This window comes from Gossypium raimondii, chromosome 7 (genome assembly GCF_025698545.1).
Source record: "Gossypium raimondii isolate GPD5lz chromosome 7, ASM2569854v1, whole genome shotgun sequence".
NCBI classification, from domain to species: Eukaryota; Viridiplantae; Streptophyta; class Magnoliopsida; order Malvales; family Malvaceae; genus Gossypium; species Gossypium raimondii.
The window spans coordinates 11,590,182-11,609,387 of record NC_068571.1 but is presented as its reverse complement, the minus strand read 5'-3'; the positions used below and the strand labels follow the sequence as shown (position 1 = coordinate 11,609,387).

The 19,206-nt window shown below is 31.2% G+C and overlaps 4 non-coding genes across 4 annotated transcripts; all 4 read left to right on the top strand.

The window, feature by feature from the left end:
- Positions 1–2,807: 2,807 nt before the first annotated feature.
- TRNAV-AAC (transfer RNA valine (anticodon AAC)) lies at positions 2,808–2,881 on the top strand. Its single transcript has one exon. It is a non-coding gene; the product is annotated as a tRNA-Val (tRNA).
- An 84-nt stretch (positions 2,882–2,965) lies between these two features.
- TRNAV-AAC (transfer RNA valine (anticodon AAC)) lies at positions 2,966–3,039 on the top strand. The gene has a single exon. It is a non-coding gene; the product is annotated as a tRNA-Val (tRNA).
- Positions 3,040–3,123: 84 nt separating this feature from the next.
- TRNAV-AAC (transfer RNA valine (anticodon AAC)) lies at positions 3,124–3,197 on the top strand. The gene has a single exon. It is a non-coding gene; the product is annotated as a tRNA-Val (tRNA).
- A 241-nt stretch (positions 3,198–3,438) lies between these two features.
- On the top strand, positions 3,439–3,512 carry TRNAV-AAC (transfer RNA valine (anticodon AAC)). Its single transcript has one exon. It is a non-coding gene; the product is annotated as a tRNA-Val (tRNA).
- The last annotated feature ends 15,694 nt before the right edge of the window (positions 3,513–19,206 follow it).

Sequence of the window (19,206 nt, the reverse complement as noted above, 5' to 3'; positions counted from 1 at the left end):
TAAAATAAGAAGAAATTGACACTACCCATAAGAAATTATTATAAAAATAATTGAACCTAATAAAACAATTAATCAATTGTAAAAACCACAAAATAAAAACAAAATCCTAAAAAGGAAAACTGAAGAGAGGTATGGAGAAAGGTAAAATAAAAACAAATTGATATTTCACATTACATATTATCACAAAAAATAACTGAACCTAGTAAAGTAATTAATCAATTGCAAAGAAGCATACAACTTGTTAAACAAAGCAAGCTAGAACAAGGTACTACCAAGAAAGTATCTCAAAATGGGAGAAAACAGAGAAAAGGGAAATTGAACAAAATATATTAATACAAGAGATCAAACTTTGCAAGGTGTCAGTAGAGAAACCTAAAACTTCCCATGTTTGAGGGAGTTTCCACCGCCTCATGAGAAGTTCGGTATGTCTCCACCGCCTTAAGAGAAACTCTTGATGTGTATAGGAAAGCGTTTTCTAGCCCCACTTACACTTAATTTGGATGGACGGTGTGTTTATTTCCAATGAGATTAAAAATAATGGTGATGGTGAAATTAGTTACTCTAGTGATGAGATTGGATATTGTAACAGTAAGATTAGAAACAATGGTGGAGTGCGTGTTTGGATTCAAACGCAATTATAGCGGTGAGGTAAAAATAGAAAATGACTATTAAGTACATTAGATTAGAAATGATATATAATAGAAATTTTTAAATTCAATCGTAGTGATGAAAGTAAGGTGAAAGTATAAAATAATTATTAAGAAGACTAGATTAAAATAAGAATACTTTTAAAAAAATTCAAAATGATTGAAATTATATTTATATTAAATAATATATTATAAATTAAAATAATTAAAAAAATATTAAAATTGTATTTATATTAAGAAATGGTTAAAAATTATATTTATATTGATTAATAAAACATATATAATTTTTTTAAAAGGATTGTAGGGGCAAAAAGGGGATTACCCCTTCCACTGGTTGCCCAGTTCACCCACTGCTCTAGTTCACTCCAGTTGAAAATTGAGGAGACAGTGTGGTGAGATGGTGGAGATGCACCTCACCATTAATAATCCAAACAACAAAAATGGTACAGTGAAAAGGCATATGCTTTAAGATTCCATATCACTGATGGTAGTTGTAAATCCAAATGGAGCCTTAGAAGACAATAAAAAGAGTACTTGTGATGATACCAATTAATAGAGGGGAAAATAACCTATCCATGTGTCAGAGAATAAAAGCCCCTAGACACTACTTCTATATAAAGAGGTATTGACTAGAATTGTTCATATATAGGTTAAGCCAGGACGGGTTCGGGTTGGACCAAGTAAAAAAACTAGACTTGTTTTCTAGGCTCAGGCCCGCTCGAACAATGGGTCTAAAATTTTGCCCAAGCTCAGCCCGAATAAAAATACTAAAATTTGAGCTCGACCCGGTCCGGCCCACCCATATTAAAATTTTTTATATTATTATTTTTATATAAAAGTATAATACATTAAATACACTAAAAATATTAAAATAAATATTTCTCAATAAATGGAAAAAAATAAAAAATATATATACTTAAATAACACTGAGATAAGTGCAACTCAGCAAACAAATACCTCTAAAATTGTAGCAAAATTAATAATAAAACAAAAGTTATACAATATCCAAACAATAACAACAAAATAATAGCAATATAATAACGAAATATTAACAAAACAATAAAAAAAAGCAAAAAAAATAGTAAAAAAATAGCAGCAGTATTTTTTTCTACAAATTCAGGCCTAGTCAAGACCGGGCCAAAAAAGCTTATTCGAGGCCCAACCCGTTTAGAAAACGGGTCTTATTTTTTATCTAAACTCATTTTTCGGGCCTATATTTTTACCTAACCCCTTCTTTTCGAGTGGACCTTTGCGGCCCAGTCCATGAACAAGTCTAGTATTGACATGGAGTTGTTATAATATAGTCTATTAATAAAATTCCTAATATCGAAAAATTACAATAATATTTTTTTATTCAAAATTAATTATTTTAGTGTATTTTAGTTTTTTTAATTAAAACAATAATAATAAATATGCATATAGTGTGTTTTGATCTAATGTCAATTATAATAGGAAACTTTAAAATTACCATTCAACTAAAATTTTTTATGCATTTTAATTTTATTATGCGAGACTTCATTATCTACATCAATTATATATTTATATTATTATTCAAATTCTGACTAAATTGGTGCCACAAGCCAACAAAACCAACTCGATTAGAAAAATTATTGAACTATCTTTTCGTATTTAAAATAAATTATATTATTTAAGGGTATTTGAATCTTTTAATTAAAAAAATAAAACTTATGGATATAGTGGGATTTGAACCCAAGCAAATTACATTGATAAAATTTCAAATTTACCCTTAACCAAAACCTTATTTTGATTTTTAATAATTTTAATTTTATTATGCACACTTTAATAATGATGTTTATTGAGTTTGTGTTACAAATTAACTCGATACCATCTTAAAATTGATGATAACATGATAAACAATTGTATTCATTTAATATTTTTAATATGATGTGTTTAAAGTTTGATTTACTCATAATTTAATATTTTTAATTTTAAAATTGTACATAATTTATGTATTAATTATATGTTATTTTTAAATACGTAAATACGTAGTTACTTCTAATATGATTAAAATTCTTATAGAATACAAGATCCTCTCAAATTTATCCTGATAATATCTAAAATTTGGGTTTCTGCACATTTTACTTTTTAGGCTAAACAAAAATAGAGATATAAAGAAAAATTTGAGACGTTTATCGATGTGGTTTCGTGGTGTAGTTGGTTATCACGTCAGTCTAACACACTGAAGGTCTCCGGTTCGAGTCCGGGCGAAGCCATTGCTTCAAACATATTTTTAGTCTTTTTAGTTTCTGCACATTTTAGTTTTTTGACTAAAATAAATGTCAAAAGCTAGTGAGCGTGGTTTCGTGGTGTAGTTGATTATCACGTCAGTCTAACACACTGAAGGTCTCCGGTTCGAGTCCGGGCGAAGCCATTGTTTTAAACATGTTTTTAGTCTTTTAGTTTCTGCACATTTTAGTTTTTTGACTAAAATTAAATGTCAAAAGGCATCGACTCTGGTTTCGTGGTGTAGTTGGTTATCACGTCAGTCTAACACACTGAAGGTCTCCGGTTCGAGTCCGGGCGAAGCCATTGTTTTAAACATATTTTTAGTCTTTTAGTTTCTGCACATTTTAGTTTTTTGACTAAAATTAAATGTCAAAAGGCATCGACTCTGGTTTCGTGGTGTAGTTGGTTATCACGTCAATCTAACACACTGAAGGTCTCCGGTTCGAGTCCGGCGAAGCCATTTCTTTAAACATATTTTTAGTCTTTTAGTGTCTGCACATTTTATTTTTTTGATTAAAGTTAAATGTCAAAATCTATTGACTCTGGTTTCGTGGTGTAGTTGGTTATCACGTCAGTCTAACACACTGAAGGTCTCCGGTTCGAGTCCGGGCGAAGCCATTGCTTTTAAATTTATAAAAAAACCAAAAATTACCTTACGCTGCTGCTGGAGATCGAACCATTGTCGTCCGCGTGACAGGGTTCTAACCACTACACTATAATAATCTTAATTTTTAATTAATGTATTAAAAAATATTTAACTTAATAATTGGCTCACAACCGATATCAACTCCTGTTGTCAGTCCTACCTTTTGAAAGTAGGTTCTAACCATTGGTTTATCCGTGTTGTATTTGTACAATTTCTTATTTTATGACCAATTAATAATTTGTTTAGGCAATAATTATACGATATAAGAAAATTTTATAACTGATAAAATTACCGAATAAGATCAATGTAGAGAGAATTCAACAATTTTGGGATTTTTTCAAGAGATTGCTTGTGCCTGTTTCATGGCTAAGAGGAAGTTTGTTTCAAGGCACAACTGTAATAAGTAGGCATGGAGTTTATTGTTCAATGGAAAGAGGGACATTGTTTAGAGACAAAGAAGCTAGGAAAAGCCTTTGTTTTTTTAATGCCAAATTTGGTGAAGTTATATAGCAGATTATGATGCTCGACGTTTAATTTAGTATGATGCAAACAAACAAACAACAAAAAATATTTATAATCCATGTAGTATTTGAAGGTTGCTCTCAACAAGTTATTTAAACTAAAATTGTGATTTCATCATATTGTTTATGATGAATTGCATAGCTTACTCTTATTGAATAAGCCATCAAAGAGATACGATTTTGGTTAAGACGTGCTTTGAATTCTTAAAAAAAATAGTTCAAGCTCCATTTCATGTGAAATAGTTAGATTCCCATGCTTCGCAACAGGCAGTCCAACCATTTTTTATTTGCTTAAAGGTAGGTTTGGATGGGCGATAGGGGTGCAGTACGGTGCGTTTAGCTTACTTTTTGTCTCACGCTACAATATCGCTATAATATCTAATTTCACTGCTGCCGTTGTTTTCACACTGACCGCATATAAACGCACCATCCATCCACACCCACCCTAAATCTTTTTATCGGGGCATGATTTCCCATCTTTACTACAGTATCTCTATCAACACAAATTTGAAAATTGAATAGGTACTCAATCCTCACATTTTTCCTATTGAGACGATGATAACAAAAGAATATAAACAAGCAATTAAAAATGTTACCTTTAATGGTTGCTAGCAAACAAACTATCAGAGTGAAGGAGTGGCAAAAGAGTGGGCTTTCCTTCACCACTGTTATGGAAAACAGATAAACAAATAGAGCACACAAGAATTGTTTATGCAGTTCAATTTCCCTATTTCTGTGAAGCCTAACTCAGTAAGAAATATTCACTTTCTTTAACAATTGCAATAAGTGATCCTAACTTATCACACCCCGTGACAATTTTTCTCACTTTTGTACCTTGAAAACTCGATACTCTTACCACTAAGTTCATTCTTGTGAATTCAGAAAGTAAACCACAGCACAAAGGGTTTTACTCTAAAAATGCACTCATGCAATTTAGTCCCTCACAAGAACATAATAAGTGCTTAATTATTTCATACGTTAACTTATACAAGTTTCTCCATTAAATAGATTTTTTCGAGACTTGCTAACATAAGAAGATTGATCACAATCCCACTAAAACATCAATAAGATAAGTTGGATACAATATAATAACAAGTAACATAAATATGGAATTAGAGTTTCAATCCAATCCAATATCCACGATCCAAGTGATTAGATGAGATGATTTGATCCAATCCAATCTCCAAAATATATTTCCTTAAGTGACATGATCTTCATTGATGTACTAAATATTTTCCATATACTCACCACAACTTATATATCTTGCTCATTAGAATTGAGTGACTCGAATCCTTGTTAAAATAAAATATAGTGGTAAAATAAAATAAAAGTAAATTCATATAAAACTACACTTCTTTTATTTTATTTTAGAATAAGGTTTTCAAACTTATTACACTTCATCTATTTGATATTGATTAGAATAAGGTGTTTTAACCTTACTACACTCATTCTATTAGAATATGGTTTTACAAATCTATAAATAGACATAGTATACTCCTTTTGTAATCGTTCGAATTCGACATAGTGAATTATCTTTTCCTCCGCCCGTGGTTTTTTTCCCAAAAGGGTTTCCACATAAAATCTGTATGTTCTTTATTTTTCTTTCTATTTTATTTGTAATATATTGTCATTATCGACATTCTATTTTTTCACAAATTCATATCAAAGCTTCTGGGTTCATTTCAATCACGGTAATGGCGTCTTTGAAGTATGAAATTTCGCTATTGGACTGCAACACTAGATTCGCATTGTGGCAAATGAAGATGCAGACAGTTCTTGCATAGATGGACTTAGAGGATATCCTACTAGGGATAGATAAGATGCCTTCGACATTGACAGAGGAAGAAAAGAGGCGTAAAGATCGAAAGGCATTAACACAGTTACATCTGTATTTGTCTAATGAAATTTTGCAGGATGTAATGAAGAAGAAGACTGCCACTGCATTATGGAAGAGGCTGGAACAAATATGCATGTCAGAAATTCCAACCAACAAGTTGCATATGAAGCAACATCTTCATGCTCATCGTTTGGAGGAAGGTGCGTCTGTGCACGAACACTTAATAGTGTTAAAGAAATTCTCTCAAACTTGGAGGTCATGGAGGTTCAGTATGATAAGGACGCTCTAGGGTTGATTCTACTTTTTTTGTTACCCCTATCTTATTCAGCCTTTAGAGACACGATTTTATATAGCATCAAGTCTCTCACAGTTGATGAGGTTTATGATTCTTTGACCTCGTATGATAAGATGAAGCATCTTGTGGTTAAACTCGACTCTCAAGGAAAGGGTCTCATTATTCGTGAGAGATAAGATCGGAATGCTGATGATGATCGTAGAAGGACATAGGAACGAAATCCTTGTGGTAAATCTAAGGGTAGATCGAAGTCTTCAAACAGAGGTACACATTAAATCTGAGTGCTATAAACTACAAAACAAGATCAAAAGTGAGGTTGCAAATTAAAAGGGAAAACAACCAGAAAAATCTAATGAAGCTGATGTTGTAAAAAACTACAGCGATGGTGAATTTCTAGTCATTTTTGTCAACAATTCTAAAGTGAGCGAGGAGTGGATCCTTGATTTGAGTTGCACCTTCTACATGAGTCCCAATCGGGATTAGTTTATAACTTACGAAACAGTGTCTGAAGGTGTTGTTTTGATAGGAAATAATGCTTTGTGTAAAATCACATGTGTTGGAACGATTAAAGTTAAGATGTTTGACGAAGTTGTCAGAACACTTAGTGATGTGCGACATGTTCCAGAATTGAAGAGAAATTTAATTTCATTGAGTACTCTTGATTCGAAAGGGTACAAATATATAGCTGAAAGTGGGATTTTGAAGATTTCTAAAGGTTCCCTCGTAGTGATGAAAGTGCAGAGAAAGGCTGCCAAGTTATATGTTTTGCAAGGTTCTACTATTATTGGTGATGTAGTTGTCGCTTCCTCTTTCTTGTCAGATGATGATATTACTAGACTTTGGCATATGCGCCTAAGGCATATAAGTGAGAATGGCATGGCAAAATTGAGTAAAAGTGGACTTCTTGAAGGGCAAAGAATTTACAAACTGAAGTTTTCTGAGTGCTGTATTTTTGGGTAGCAAAAGAGAGTTTGATTCATCTCCGCACAGACAATGGCTTAGAGTTCTGTTCTGATGAGTTTAATGAACTATACAAGTCAAAAAGGATCGTGAGACACTTAACAGTTTGTCATATTGCACAACAAAACGGCGTTGTAGAACGAATGAACAGAACGATCATGGATAAAGTTCAATGTATGTTGTCGAATGTTAATTTACCAAAGTCCTTTTGGGTCGAAGCAGCCTCTACTGCATGTTTTCTATTATCATTAAGAAAAAATCCAAAAGAGGTATGGTCTAGTAATCGTGCTAATTATTCTGATTTAAAGATATTTGGATGTCCTACGTATGCTCATGTTGATAATGAAAAATTGGAACCGAGATCCATGAAATGTGTTTTTCTTGGTTATAAATTTGGTGTAAAAGGGTATAAGTTATGGTGTCCTAAAAATAGAAAAATTTGTGATTAGTAGAGATGTTGTTTTTTGATGGAAATGTTATGCTACCTAACTTAGCTCTTAAAGATCTTCCAATAAAGAACAGCAAAAGCAGGTGGAGCATCAGGTTAATCCAGAATCTACAACAGTCGACTTCTCAAGCCAATATAGAAATTTAGAATAGAGTTGCTTTTTCACCACAATACTCTATCGCCAAAAACATAACTAGAAGAGAGATTAAACCTCCAAAGAAGTATGTTGAGGTTGATCTAGTTGCTTATGCTTTAAATGTGGCTGAAGATATAGATGCAAACAAAGAGCCATGACTGTTAGCTATGAAGACTCTGAAAAGTGGATGTTTGCTATGCAAGAGAAGATAGAATCACTCCATAAAAACATAACATAGGATCTTGTGAAACTTCTTAAAGGCAAAAAGGATGTTCGTTGTAAATGGGTGTTTAAAAAGAAAGAAGGGACTCTAGGAGTTGAAAAACCCAGATAAAAAGTAAGGCTTGTTGCAAATGGTTATAGTCAAATTCCAAGAGTGGACTTTACAGATGTGTTCTCCCCAGTTGTGAAGTATAGTTCGATTCGAGCTTTGCTTGGTATTGTGACCATGCATGATTTGGAGCTTGAGCAATTAGATGTAAAAATTGTATTTTTGCATGGAAAACTTGAGGAAGATATTTACATGCAACAACTAGAGGGTTCTACAGTCTCAAAAAAAAGAGGACTATGTTTGCTTGCTGAAAAAGTCCCTTTACGGTTTGAAACAGTCACCAAAACAGTGGTACAAAAGGTTTGATTCCTTTATGACTTCTCATGATTTCAAAAGAAGTAGCTTTTACAGTTGTATTTACTTTAAGAAAAACAATGATGGTTCTTTTGTGTATCTACTCCTCTATGTTGATGACATATTGATAGCAGCGAAAGATAAATGAGAGATAAGAAAGTTCAAAGCCCAACTTAGTAAAGAATTTGAGATGAAAGATTTAGGACCAGTAAAGAAAATACTTGGTATGGAGATTCTCAGAGATAGAAAAACAAGTAAATTGTACCTAAGTCAGAAGGGGTACATTGAGAAAGTTCTTTGCAGGTTCAATATACAGAGTGCTAAGCCTATTAGTACTCCTTTAGCAACCCATTTCAGACTTTCATCGGCTTTGTCTTCACAATCAGATGATGAGATTGAGTACGTGTCACATGTTTCATATTCTAGTGTAGTGGGATCTCTCAAGTATGCTATGGTTTGTTCACCTCCAGATTTATCATATGCAGCTAGTGCAATTAGCAGATACATGGCGAATCCCAGTAAAAAAACTGAAAAGTAGTTCAGTGGATTTTAATAAACTTACGAGGTATTACTGATGTTTGCTTACAGTTTGGAAGAATTAGAGATGAAGTCATTGGGTATGTTGATCCTAATTTTGCTAGAGACCTTGATAGAAGAAGATCTCACAGGTTATGTCTTTACAATTAGAGGTTGTGCAATCAATTGGAAAGCCACTTTGTAAACTACAGTCGCTTTGTCTACCACTGAAGCTGAGTACATGGCGATTACTGAGGCTTGTAAAGAAGCCATTTGGTTGAAGAGACTCTTTAGTGAACTCAATGAAGACCTTCAAATCAATATAGTATTTTGTGACAGTCAAAGTGTCATCTTCCTTACAAAAGATCAAATGTTTCATGATAGAACAAAGCACATTAATGTTCAATATCATTTTGTTCTTGATATTATTGTTCGTGGTGATATTGTTGTGAGCAAAATTAGTACTCATGAAAATCCTATAGATATGATGACTAAGTCACTTCCCATAACCAAGTTTGAATGTTGCTTAGACTTGGTTAGTGTTCATTGTTGAAAAATACCTCTTAAGGGGTTTCATGGAAGAGGTGGAGAACTTGTTCGTTGAGAGTTCATAGTGAAGAACTTATTTATTGAGAATTCGTGTCAAGGTGGAGATTGTTAGAATTGAGTGACCCGAATCCTTGTTAAAATAAAATACAGTGGTAAAATAAAATAAAAGTAAAATCTATATAGAACTAAACTTCTTTTATTTTATTTTAGAATAAGATTTTTCAACCTTATTACACTTCATCTATTTGATATTGATTAGAATAAGGTGTTTCAACCTTACTAACTCATTCTATTAGAATATGGTTTTACAAGCTGATAAATAGAAATAGTCTACTCCTCTTGTAATCATTCAAATTCGACATAGTGAATTATCTTCTCCTCTGTCCGTGGTTTTTTCCTGAAAGGGTTTCCACATAAAATTTGTGTGTTTTTAATTTTTCTTTCTCTTTTATTTGCGATACATTGTTCAATATATATATATATATATAAAGAAAACCGTTTACACATATGTTGCATACTCTACCCAAATAAAGCTTGCCCAAGATTATCTTTAGAACAAAACTGATTGTCAAAAATAAAGAAATTAAAGCTAAAAAACCTTATAGAAAAACTAAAAAAGAAAATTAATATTTCTATTCGTTTCCAAGTTCCAACCAAATAAATGTTCTTCATCTCAAGAACAAAGTCCAATTTATTGAAATGAGTTGTTGCTTAAAGCTTAATTTTGCTATAAAAACTAGTGATATTTATTGAGACGGGTCCTTGCTCACTACTCAATTTTGCTTATTGTCCTAAACTCAAAATCAATTAAAGTTAGATATTTTCTAAATTTATGATATTTTTTTTTCTAATTTAGAGAAAAAAAATTCATGAATATTTTGCTTGTTAATTTTTAAAAATAATTTTATATTTTCCATATTGTAAAGTTTACTTTAGCCTTAGGAAAAAAAATAAATATTACATCCAACTTAATGAAATAAATTATGCTAACAATTTTTTTTAGGGTTCATGTCAATTATAATTAAGGCCAACAATAAGATATGTCAATAACAGCAGTCACTTGTGCCATCCTAAGAGCTTTCACTACACCAAAACAGGCTTTTCGCGGCATTTTTAGCGGCGTTTGAACAAAAAACGCCGCTAAAAATCGAGCATAAGCGGCGCATTATGTAAAACGCCGCTAAAGATCGAGCATTAGCAGCGCTTCAAAAAATCGCCACTAAAAATGTGCATTAGCGGCATTTTTGAAAAATCGCCGCAAAAATATTTTATCTGTCTATTTGCTATGTAATTTGTTTATTTATATTAATTAAAATCCAATTTATTTTAATTGAATATTTGTTAAAATGGATAAATTTGAAATAATGACACGTAGAAATAATTTGAAATAAAAAACATAGAAAAATATTTGTTAAAAATGGAGAAATAAAAATACTATTGTTTAAAATAATTTTAAAATTTTTTGGGTATATAATTGATTGATTTTTAATTTATATATTAAATAATTTTAAATATAATTGTAAAAGATACGATAGTATTAATTTTAAAATATTTCATTTAATTATCATTATAGTTTAGGGTATATATATGGTTAATTTAGGATTTAGGGCCAGTTTAAGAGTTACAATTTTAATGTTTATAGATTATGGAATTAGGGATTATGGATTAGGGATTCTGATTTAAGGGTTGTGATTTAAGGTTTACGGGTTAGTGGTTATGGGTTAGAGGTTAAAAGTTAGGAGTTTAGGATTTATGGATTTGGTGTTAGGTTAGAGTTTAGGGTTTAGATTAATTAGTGTATTTTAATTTATATATTAAATAATGTTTAGGGGTTAGGGGTTAAGGTTTAGGATTTAGATTAATTAGTGTTTTTTAATTTATATATTAAATAATGTTTAGGGGTTAGTGGTTAGGGGTTTGGGGTTAAAAGTTAGTGATTTAGGGTTTAGAGATTCGAGATCAGATTAGGGTTTAGATTAATTAGTATTTTATGATTATTAAAGTTTTAGGGAATTTTTTGGATGCATGGTATTTTAAGGAGTAGGGGGTATATATGGATTAGGGTTTGGAATTGAGGTTTAAGGGTTAAGGGTTAGGATTTAGGGGTTAGGGATTTAGGATTTAGTGTGTCAAGGGTACTCAAGTTAGGGTTTAAGCTTAGATTAATTAGTTTTATTAATTAATTTATATATTAAATATGTTCTTAATAATAAAATAAATATATTTAAATTATGAGTATATATTACGCCTTATCAGCCTTGAGTATGTGCTATACCTGTAACACTCCTTACCCGTATTCCTTAACGGAACAGAGTATGAGGTATTACTAATTTTTTATTTTAAAAAAAATTTCGACAGCATTTCTGCTTGTTTTTACATACAACCCCCTGTAAGTTTTCAATCACACTTTCAAACAGATCCAATAATCCAACCAAAAACAGTTGTATGACCAAACACAATTTATTTAATAATGAATACCAACATTTTAAACCGAAACATATATATATTAGTTTACGCCACGATACATAAAGTCGTCTATACATGCCATGTTTCCAAAATATGAGTTGCAAAATACCCAAGCGTTGATGATAGTGTGGATGATTATCTGACTTCGTCCAAATTCCGAGCTGGCTGATGTCACTATAATCAAGGGAAAATAAAAAAGAGTAAGCATATAGCTTAGTAAGTAAACATATGACAAATAAATAAATTTCCCACATGATTTCATAGCAACATAATTTTAGTCACACATAAATTTCAAGGTTCGTTTAATTTCCAGCAAACTGTCTTTCTGCATCATAGACGCTAATTTATTTTTATCTGGAGCTACAGGACTCCAAATTAAGTTCCGTAAATTTTCCCCAAAACTAGACTCATATAAATTTCCACCATAAAATTTTAATAATTTTTGATTTAGCCAATTAGTACAGTTTATTCTTTAAATATTCCCCTGTTTCACTGCCCGACGGTTCTGACCTCCCTTTACTAAAATTTACTTAACTCTCTGTACAAAATTCAAAAAATGGTATCGTTTGTTTCTATTAAAAATATACTCAATAAGGAATCCAGGAATATAAATTTCAGGCCATAATTATTTTTTCAAAATTTTTGGTGATTTTCCAAAGTTGGAACAGGGGATTTCAAAATCAATCCAGCCCTGTCTCAAATAAATTCAAATATCCCAAAATATACAACTCTTTTGCTTGCTCTGTTTCTTTCATATGAAAATAGACTCACTCAGATTTAATTTCATATATTATTCAACCTCCAATTAAATTTCCACCATTTATGGTGATTTTTCAAAGTTGCCCAACTGCTGTTGTTCAAAACAGTTTTATATTTAATTTGCTCTTTTGTAGTTTTTGATACTTCCTCTTACCTTATACATGAGTTGACTATATATCAAACCCAATATTCCTCCCATAAATTTGTCCACCATACATAAATATTCACCTTCCCAATTTCCTCGTTGAACACTCGGAATGTTAACCATTATCGGTGGATTCAGCATTTAGCAACCACCAGTGATTCGGGGAATCAGCACTTAGCAACCCCTTTCACATTCAAAGATATGGTGGAATCAGCACTTAGCAACCACCAATCATTCGGGGAATCAGCACTTAGCAACCCCTTGGGGGAATCAGTACTTAGCAACCCCCTTCACATTTAAAGATACGGTGGAATCAGCACTTAGCAACCACCAATGAATCGGGGAATCAGCACTTAGCAGCCCCTTGGGGGAATTAGCACTTAGCAACCCCTTGGGGGAATCAGCACTTAGCAACCCCCTTTATATTTAAAGATACGGTGGAATCAGCACTTAGCAACCACCAATGAGTCGGGGAATCAGCACTTAGCAACCCCTTCATATTCAATGTACTCCGGCTTATTCCGAGTGTTCAACCGAAACCCATATTTTCAACACTTTACCACATTTCCCAACTTAACCACATTTTTAGGATCTTGCCAAATATTTATTCTATATTCTATTAAATACTAACATATATTGAATAATATCAAAATAATGCATTAAATCACATGTTTACTTACCTCGGTGCAAAATATCGAAATTTTGCAATTTACTCCACTACCTTCTCTTTTCCCCGTTTGAGGTAGTCTTCTCGTCTTTCTTGATCTATAATGGCAAATTTAACTCATTTAATGTCCACATTTATTAAAATAATCCACCACCCAACTTTTTAAAAAATTACAATATTGCCCCCAAACTTTTGCGTAATTACACTTTTGTCCCCAAGCTCGAAAATTAAACTTCATCACTTATTCTTATGTTTTATGACATGCTGAACATTTTTCCCTTCTATGGCAACATCAAATTCTCACTCTAACACATACTTTTGAACATTAACTATTTTTACCGATTATGTCAATTTACCCGTTTTCGTTTAAAATCGCTTAGCAAAAGTTGTTTAACATAATTTCTAGCTTCATATTCCACCATAAAACAGAAAAATAAACACTTTTCACCTATGGGTATTTTTCCAAATATAAACCCTAACATGAATTAACATAAAATAAGCTAAACCGAAGCTACGAGGATTTCAAAATGCAAAGAACATTAAAAACGGGGCTAGGATGCACTTACTATGAGCTTGAGAAAGCAAAGAAACCCTAGCTATGGTGTCTTCCAAATTTTGCAGCAACTTAATGAAGATGGACACCATTTTTCCATCTTTTTCCCATTTTAATTCTATTTATTTACTAATGACCAAAATGCCCCCCATTTAAAAAAATCTATTTCACCCATTTCTTATGTCTATTTTTGTCCATCAATTAACTAATGGTCTAATTACCACATAAGGACCCCCAATTTATAATTTTATATCAATTAGACACTTCTAACATATAGAACTCAACTTTTGCACTTTTTACAATTTAGTCCTTTTGACTAAATTGAGTGCCCAAACGTCGAAATTTTTGAACGAAATTTTTACGAAATTTTTTTGTGAAATTGTAGACCATGAAAATATAATAATAACCGTATTTTTCCTCGTCGGATTTGTGGTCCCAAAACCTTTATTACGATTAGGCCTGAAGTCGGTATTACAATACCAAGGGTAAGTAGTGACCGCCACCAAGACTGGTTTTGTTTCCCCAATTTTTCGTTACTACCCTACAAAATCCGGTTCAGCCTTCTTTAAAGTAGAAAGGATCGTTCTAAAAATATTTATTGATGAACGACGGGATTTGGATTGTTGGAAGCTACAAGCCCCTTTCGATTTTTTGGCTATGTTCCTAGGGCACCGGAAGGTTACATGTCAAGAATCCTACAATTGGTGGAGGTTCAGTGATCATTTAATATATTTCAAAGATGTATAGTTTATATTATTTAAGAGATATATAATAGATATATATATATATATATATATATATAGATCACTTTATGCATGTATATTGAATGGTTAAATTAGGGTATTAAGGTTTATTTGAGACTTGTTAAATGATACAATTAATTAATACTAAATTGTCTAAAAAATATTTAACCTTAACAATTCGATATTTTTATATGGATATATATATATATATATAGGTAATTAATTATTTAATTTGGACAGGACCAAAATATAAGAAAAATAAAAAAATATAAAAGGAAATAAAAACTAAAATTTATAATTTTATCAAAAACTTTTAAATATTACTTAAAACTTTAATAATTATTTACTTAAAATTTTAATGAAACATACCATAAATAAATAAAATGTGAAATTTAGCGGCGTTTTTAGAAAAAAACGTCGTTACTATATATACAAATTTCCCAAAACGGCACCGTTTTGGTAGAAGAATTTAAATTTATTAGTGGCGTTTTTTGCCAAAAACGCCGCTAAAGGTAGACATTACTGGTGTTTTTTATAAAAAACGCCACAAAAGATTTCCAAGCTTTTTTGATACGACGTCGTTTCAGTTTAAGGATAAAATTTAAAATCTGGAAAAACGGCGCCGTTTTAGTGGAATAATAGAATCTTTTACTGGCGTTTTATTGAAAACGCCGCAAGGATGTATAAGTGTTTGTGAAAACGGCGCCGGTTCTATTCAGGTAATTAATTTTTGTGGCGTTTTTTGGGAAAACGCCACAACATTGCACTCTAATTTATTAAAACGACGCCGTTTCTTTACGTTCTTTGAAATATTAGTGGCTTTTTTTTTAAAACGCCGCAAGTTTGAATAAAATAGCGGAGTTTGTTTTAAAAACGCCGCAAACGTGACTTAAAATTACCTTAAACGGTGCCGTTTCCTAGGAGGACATTTTTACTTAATCCCTCCGTCTCCTTTACCAAAATTTGAAGAAACTTAAGCAGGGTAATAGCGATTCGATAGGGAAGGAAAAAAAAAGTGCAAGAAAAAAAAAAGGAGCCGACATCTCAGGAATCAACAGAAGGCATTGGAAGGTTGGAATCGATCTTTACACCATTGTTGGGCAAAGCTACGAGATTTGTATCCCAGGTAAGCCGTTTCTGTCGATGACCGATTAAAATTTTAGGGTTTTGTTTATTTGGGATTTAGGGTTTGATTAAAGCGATTACGTCATAAAATAAACCTACTCCGTTTGGAATGAATCGATTGGGAATGGACAATTTGAATGAAATTATTTTCGACAGAAGGAATAAATTATTGATGGGTTCTAATATTTGTTCATCTGAAATTTTTTGCGCATGTTAATTACAAATTTGTTGAATATTTTTTTGAGTTGAAATCATTACGGATTTCATCTATTCAAGTTTAAAGCTGAAGCTTTTGAACTTAGATAATCTTGTCATTTTGTATTGTTTGTTTGAATAATTTCAACTTCCAGTCATGTCGGAATTACTTTTTTTTTACTCCCGATAAGTATTAGGTTTAATCCATTTCAGTTGAAATGAATTGAAGTTATGCTTAAATGGATTTGAGTTGTTAACTTATCAAGTCAGATTGGTTTGGCTTTAAATTTGGGTTAATATAGGTGAGGTAAATTTGGAATATTCCTAGTAACCTAGATGCAGAAGTCCTCCATTGGGAAATATCGGTTCCAACATCTGTATGTACAATATAGAAACGTGATGATGGGTCAGCCAACCCACAAAGGCTAATTGATTCAAAGGCAAAAATAAAAAATAAAAAACAGATTGCTGCTGGATCTTTAAGTGGTGGGAAGGATAAATTGATAGTATTTGATAAATTGATATGCGAATGTCAACAATTTCTAAATCGAGACATCTATTTTAAGCATAGAGGGAGACATCTAATATCATCTAATTCACTGTCATGTACCTTTTTACAGTAGCAAGCTGATCAGTTTTGATGATAGGTTATAAGCTGATAAATAATGTAATAGTTTTGATGATAGGTTTGCACATGGATGCATTTAGGCTTATTTAAAAGAAACAATGTATATGATATGCTTTAAATCATTTATGCATTTAGGTTTTTTTTAGTTTTTTTTAGTTTAGCTAAATTCGTGAATATAAACTTTTGTTTTTTCTAGTTTTTAGTTTATTACTACATTTTTTCGGTACTAATGTATTTACGTCTTTTTTCCGAGATTTGCTTGAAATTGAGGAAATTTAAGGTATTTATTCCTATGTTTCTCTATTTAGTTTTCTTATAAAAAAGTCAAATTGTTTAAATTTTTTTGTTATATTTTAGTTGTATAGTTTAATTATTATTTTCATTTTAGAAGAGAGTTTTAATTACCATTTTAGCTAAATTTGCACTTGACTTTGCGACTTATTACATTATTTGATGTTTAAATTTAAGAATTGCTATTCGGCAAAGGCAATTGTTTTAAACTATTAAAATTGAATATAATTGTCAAATAACTTTATATATTTGAGTAATTGAATAAATTATGGGCTAATCGTTTAATCGGTTTAGCGTTTATAAATCATCGATTTTCGATATTATGTGTTGCAATTATCAATTTTACTTCAAATTTATAAAATTATCGATCTTATATTTGCAACTTGGTTTTATGTTAATGATTAATAATCTTTTACATACAAATAAATTTGTTTATTTATTGTATATATGCTATTAAAATAAAAATATACTTTTTGAAATATATTTATTTTGTAATGGCAACTCAAAGTATTATTTCTTTAATAACAAAAGTTGTTTTGATAACTATAAACAAATTAATTATATCTTGTAATGCTGAAGTCAATGTTTTTTTTCTTGACATAATTTGTTCTTTGAATTAATAAAAGCTACAAAATATATATCATATCATAACGATCTTTGAATTATCCGGAAATTAAAGCTACAAAATTATATTTTAAATGAAATGTATTCAAAGTTATATTTTAAAACATCTTTGATATATATATTTATATACAGTTTTAATATATATATTAAAATTTTATATATATTTGAAAAGTTTATCAATCATATCATAATTTACATACATAACATATATAAATTTATATATAAACTTACACAACACATAACTTACATAATAACTTACATAACTTATATATAAACTTATATATAACTTACATACATAACTTAAATAAAATTTATATATAAACTTACACAACACATAACTTACACAATAACACATAACTTATATATAAACTTATATATAACTTTCATAACTTACTTATAATAACTTACATAACACATAGCCTACATGACTTACATAATACACAACTTAAATAACTTAAACAACTTACATAATGCATAACTTACATTACACACAACTTACATTACTTACATTCATAACTTGAATAAAATTTATATATAAACTTACACAACACATAACTTACATATATAACTTACATAACTTATATATAAACTTATATATAACTTTCATAACTTACTTATTATAACTTACATAATACATAGCCTACATGACTTACATAATACACAACTTAAATAACTTACATAATACATAACTTTCATAACTTACATTATACACAACTTATATAACTTACATAACTTACATAGCTTAACTATACTTATTCCTAAATCCTAAACCCGTGCGATTTATTGTCAAGATCAGGCTTCAAGAATTAAGAAATGGACCGGTCTTGGATGAATTTGTCAAGGGTAAGCAACGGTTATCGAAATGGAGTACAGAGTTTTCTAAATTTTGCATTTCAATATACAAGCCAAGAGAACATGATACTTTTCCCGTGTAACAAGTGTGTCAACACAAACTGGCATTATCGTGAAGTTGTATACGAGTATCTAATTGTTGATGGGTTTGTTCGGGGTTATAAACAATGGTTTTTTCATGGAGAATGTCCGCCTAGTACTTCTTCTTCAACGATGGATGTATCTTATCCTGGTCATGCTTACCATCAGCCCGTTGGAGGGGATGACATTGAAGGTATGTTAGGGGATGCATTTAATATGCACAGTCATGGTTTTTAGTCGTTCCCAGCCGACTTTGTGACATCTGATGATTGTAATGTTGGTGCAAATGCTTTTACCGAACCGGGAACAAGTGTACCTCATGAAGAGCCGAATGGAGAAGCGGCGAAGTTCTACGCGCTACTTAATGAGATGAACGAAGAACTATATGAGGGATCAAAATTCTCAAAAATGTCTTTTTGTATTCGTCTTTTCCAGTTAAAATGTTTGGGAGGGTGGACCGGGAACTCTTTGACAATGCTGTTAGAGTTTTTAAGAGAGATGTTTTCATTTGCAAAAATCCCTCAATCATGCAAAGATATGAAGAAAATGATAAAAGATTTAGGTCTTGGGTACAACAAAATCCATAGTTGCCCGAATGACTGCATGTTGTATTGGGGCGATCGGAGAAACCAACAGTGCTTTCATGTATG